Below are 5381 nucleotides of genomic sequence, written 5' to 3' on the forward strand. Positions count from 1 at the left end.
AAACATCCTGCCAAGTTTTAAATCTGAAAGTGCACCGTGTATAAAGTTATTGTCTCTCTAAAGAAAGAGTTGACTTTGAATCATTGAAACAAATCGTTTTTAAAACGAATCCCAAGCGTTTCATATTGACGTCAACATGAAGCATTAGCATATTGCCTGCCCACTTTTTGGTCTTTTCGTGTTGGTTGAATGTAAATGCAAATTCATTGCCACTAGGTGCCACGCTTTTGGAGCATATGGAAAAATAGCTGTTTCCCCGGTAACGCTTTACACAGCAGCACTGCACAAAAGCTGCTTTATCAGGCATTACAGGCGTGATGAAATGAAAATGAGACCAATCGAACCAATCACCGCAGATTAACGTCACGCAAAAGAGGGGTTTGGGAGTCGTTGAACAAGTAAGTTAAAAAATAAATGCGTATTATAAGACAATGAAAGTGTTTTTTGACCTTGCATGCTATTGGGGACTCCCGAAACCAAAATATGTACCTTTCATTTCCCATAATAGGGGCATCCTATTAGTTTTCTTTATTTTAGAAAAACACAACGTTTTCTTGATATTGTGAATGCACACAAATAAAAACAGACCCTTTACAGTTATGAATGATGTATTATACTTACCTTTATGAGCAACAATTACAGCTTATTTAATTTGTTTCCACTGATGTCCTGAAGCGCGCTTCAGCTTCCACTCTCCGCACAAACGATTGGATATGCACCTAATAGCGCACATTTATATAGGTTAAATGTTTAAACTAACATTGTGATATGCTTTAAGTATTTTATATCTATAGATTTTATTTTCGGCAAGTTGTAATTACAACATCCTATGACATTGTCTCATATGATGCTCATAAGTTTCTTCATATTGCGTTAGTATCTGATAATACCAAATCAGTAAAAGAATAAAAATCACTACATGCACTACGAAAGATCTCCATGATTAGCCTGTTTTTGCACTTCCTGTTTTTCCCTGCTTGATAATTTCTGTCCAATGAATGGATGACCTTAGCACACGTGTGATTTTGTTTACAATTTCTGGTTCACTTGCAAAAAAAAGCGAACCGCACCATATAAAAATTTTTAAAAAAAATCTACATTGCATTTGGTCCGGACCAAAGCAAGTGAACTAGCGGACTTTCCTGGTGTGAATACACCCTAACTCAGCTTTACACAAAATGTGAATTAAGAAAATATAAATCTTTAAAACAGTAAGACTGTTGTACAGATACAGTGTATGATATACATTTTTGGCTGTTTTCCTTTTTAATTATTCGACAAAATAGTCAGTGAAAGGAAAATACTGAGGAAAGAAAGATAATAAAAAACGGGAGCACTGTACACAAGCTTTTACGTGCCTGTTTGTGCTGTGGCTTTGACAATGCTATGCTATTTAAACTATTATTTATTGACTGTTGCACACCAACCTATTATTTGGTAACACAATGACACGTAACAACAAATATTGCCTGATTATTTCACATGTAAGAAAGACTTTTTAAAGTACTTTATTTTTGCACTCAATTGACTCAAAAGTCACAGTAAAGACTTTTACACAAACAAACAAAAACGTGTATCAGTTTCAACAAAAATATTTAGCAGCATAACCATATTCAACTGTGATAAGAAATGTTGCTTGAGCACCAAATCAGCATATTAGAATGATTTCTGAAGGATCATGTGACACCAAAGACTGGAGTAAAGCAACAGGAATAAATTACATTTATAAAACATTAAAAACAGAAAACAGTTATTTGAAAATTTAAAAATATTTACAAATATTACATTTTGTATAATTATGAATTTCACAGTATTGAGTAACTTCTAGAACCAGAAATAAATGCCAGGTACTGACGTTTACGACAGGGAACAAAAGGATGCTTTGTAAAATACATCACTAACCCCCTTCAGGCAAAACCCAGACACACATTTTCATTTGACATACAATATTTGTACTTCATGCTATTTAAACATTGAACATAGAACAAGATTAAAAGCAAATGGAAGGACTGGAACCAGATGAGGATAGAATCAGAATAACCAATTTGTTCTTTGACTACATATAACAGTAGACAAGAACCAAATCCCGTATTGGCCCAGTAAACTGGCCATTCAGTCTAATGATAGAGGCCATTAGCAGTAAACACAGAACAACAACTCAAGGGCTTCTTCTTTGGACTCTGTGTTCTGAACTCTTTCATGTGACAAGACTGAAACGGTCGACTGTATCTCTGCAACTGAATATTTATAGTGTCATATGCGTTTAATCTATCTTTAACTTCAAATTGACAAGGAAAGCAGATGCTGAGGTCACACTGGATTAGCTATGAACTACATTTACAACATTCTTTTTATACATGTCATGTGCTGAGAAATAGTTTTCAGCTAAGAGGTGTCATGGCTGACAGGCATGCATTAAGTATCCAGCATTAACCCTCCTGATTAAACTGAACATCAATTTAAACACAGAGGACAGACTGGGGCTTAATTACAACGCAGTTAGCAATGCTGTCTTCATGTACAATAAAGAATCTCTGTGACCTCTTGCCATGTTGCTATGGAAACAGACACTCCATGCAGCATTGGTTAGCAGAGAGAAAACAAATCAATGAGACTACAGATGTTTGCATCTCTAGACGGAACACTGCTGCTCTAAACGGATTTCCCTAAAATATCTGAATTTCAGATATTTTAGAGAGATGAGACTAATTGCACAGTGACAGTGTTGCACAGGTAAACTATTACATTTCTGATCGTTCCTACCCATAGTTCACTTTGCTTGTGATCCAGCGCAAGCAAACGTAATCTACAAATCATTAGCCAGTAAAATGTTTGGGGAAAAGACATCTCAGGCAGCTCGTTGCTTAGCCTTAATCACACCTCAACCTTTTACTTCCACAGTAGAGCAGAAACAGATCTTAGCTGGATCTTAGCTGACAAGAATTAGCCAAGAAAAGGCAAAAATATCTAGCAGGGCACTAGTGTTTTATTGTTAATTAACTTAATTTAAAATTGTTTTGAAAAAAGCTTAAATTAAATAAAACAAATATTAGATATTTAAAATAAATATTAGAAAAACTTAAATTTTCAACTGAAATGTTCAAACTGAAGATGACGTACTAAAATTACTAAAACTGAAATAAAGTAAAGCTAAATACAAATTTAAACTGAATTTTTTTTTGCAGAAACCAAATAAATATTTTAGCATAACTAGAAAACGTAACATTTATATGATATTTCCAATCTTCCTTGATATTTTCCAAATTTCCATGACCGTGGGGACCTTGAGCTATGGAGAACTAGAAAATTACTACCTCTCATAGCAGATATTACTATTTTTTTTTTTTTTAAATGTCTCAATTGTTGATGACATGGACAGAACTTAAACAGTGCTGTCTGATTTGTGTGATCAGAAGGAAACTGCAAAACACCAGAGGTTAAAGAGGAAACCATTCTCTCTTGAAAGGAAACAATTTCTTGTTCACAGTATATCCTGACCTATTCTGGCATGAGTGCAAAGCTGTCCTAAATCTCCCATATTTAGTTTCTCCTCCTGAATCGTCTGGGTGACATGACCAAGGGTGACAATGATCTGTTGTGATGTTAACCTTACTGGTGTAGTCACCTTTAATCTTCTAGCCTTTCAAATTATTTATTGTTCTCACATTCATCTTCCATCACTGCAGTCACTGCAGTAGAGGAACATAGTACAGCAATTTCAATCTCTTGTACATGGTTCATTTCACTCATGTCCAGTACTATATCTCATTGAAGAGTTTACACATATACTCAGATGAGCGGTCTTTTTATTGAACAGCAGATAATTAATGAACACTGAAAACCGATTCTTGAAATAACTTGATAGGATCTTAAATGCGATATGACTGATCAAGGTTTAAAACAGTAATTTGCCGCCACCTACTGGTGGTTTGGTCATATTTAAAAGTATCACTGCATTTTTCACAACATATGTTTGAAAATTTGTAAAACATTAATATGTTATACAATTATTTATGCATTTGAAATGCATTTGCAGTGTAAATGCATTCATGGCACCTCAGCTTCATCAAACAGTCTGTGTAATACATCTAATGCCACTTCAGATGCAGCTTCTGTGTTTCCTGCAGTGAAAAAAGATGGAGATACTGATTTCATTTGAATGGTAACTCAACTACAGTTTCTTATTATTCTAACTGAATTCATTGAAACAATGTACAAATTTGATGTGAAAAATTACATTTAATAAGGTTAGGAATTTTATATTTCTTTATAATATAATTTATGAGCATAGTGGGAAATGACATCTGTTTTGTTATAAACAGCAACTCATTTCTACCTCTTTCTGGTCACAGAGCACTTTATTTTGAGAGTTAAGTGAGAGAACATCTGTAACTTAGTCCAGATTGGGGGAATTGTAATGTTTCTTTTATTATGCAAATACATTTTTTGCATTGAAATTTGAATATTTACTGTCAATTATAGAAAATCTGAATCGACAAAAATCGGCATCGGCAGGTCACACTTACAAAAATATCGGAATCGGCCAAGAAAATTGCAATCGGTGCATCTCTAATTATTATTATAATTATTACATAAAGCATTTTCCATTTCGGTTTTCAGCCAAGTCGGTCCAGAATTTTCTGGTTCGGCCCAGAATTTTCATTTTGGTGCATCCCTAGCTAAATTATCTCTCTTTATTAGTACTGTCTGCAAAATCATATCAGCACAACCTGTAAGACAACATACAGATAAAACCGCAAGAACTTCTGCAGGCGAATCATCCAGTTGTGTGGATGTAAAGTGGAACCAGTACTCATCCTGTGTCACAGTGCTTTCCAGCAGTGCAGGCTTTGCCCTCATTAACCATTACTACACACAACCAGTCTAGGAGCTGGCTGCAATTCCTTCCATGAGTATTTATATAATTGATCAAGGTCAGATTTTCAGTAGGGATATGCCGGTATCAAATTTTCATGTTGCGATTAATTGCTAATGCTTTTATCACGGTATACGGTATTATCACGATATTGAAATTTAGTTTTAAAAAAGTGCTGTCATAATACAGTATAACAGGTTTAATAACTTTTTTCTTATAACAAAAATAACTGAACATTTAAATGCAATAAAGCAATACAGAAAAATGTACAAAGTTAAAAGTTTTACACAGATTAAAGTGCAAAAGAACTATAAAGACCAATAGGTATCACTTTACAATAAGACCTCATTAGTTAACCTTAGTTAATGCATTAACATTCACAATGAGCAAAAGCTAATGTTAACTAATGAAGCCCTAATGTAAAGTGTGACCGAACAATAAAGAATCAAAACACTTTCAAACAATATCTAGGGCATGTTGTAGTCCAGATTAAAATGTAAAAAAA

The 5381-nt window shown here is 34.1% G+C and overlaps 1 protein-coding gene and 1 long non-coding RNA gene across 2 annotated transcripts in view; one reads left to right on the top strand and one right to left on the bottom strand.

Annotated features, from left to right (window-relative positions):
• LOC107741981 (uncharacterized) overlaps nt 1-452 on the top strand; it is a 21690-nt gene extending 21238 nt beyond the window's left edge. The window contains exon 4 of the long non-coding RNA XR_001640261.1: nt 375-452. This is a non-coding gene — a long non-coding RNA (uncharacterized LOC107741981). The remainder of the gene's footprint in view (nt 1-374) is intronic.
• The window catches only part of LOC107741980 (neurocalcin-delta A), a 35851-nt gene that overhangs the window by 11249 nt on the left and 19221 nt on the right, over nt 1-5381 (bottom strand). The window lies entirely within an intron of this gene.

This window comes from Sinocyclocheilus rhinocerous, unplaced genomic scaffold, assembly GCF_001515625.1.
Source record: "Sinocyclocheilus rhinocerous isolate Xijiao unplaced genomic scaffold, SAMN03320098_v1.1 scaffold2451, whole genome shotgun sequence".
Taxonomy (NCBI): Eukaryota; Metazoa; Chordata; class Actinopteri; order Cypriniformes; family Cyprinidae; genus Sinocyclocheilus; species Sinocyclocheilus rhinocerous.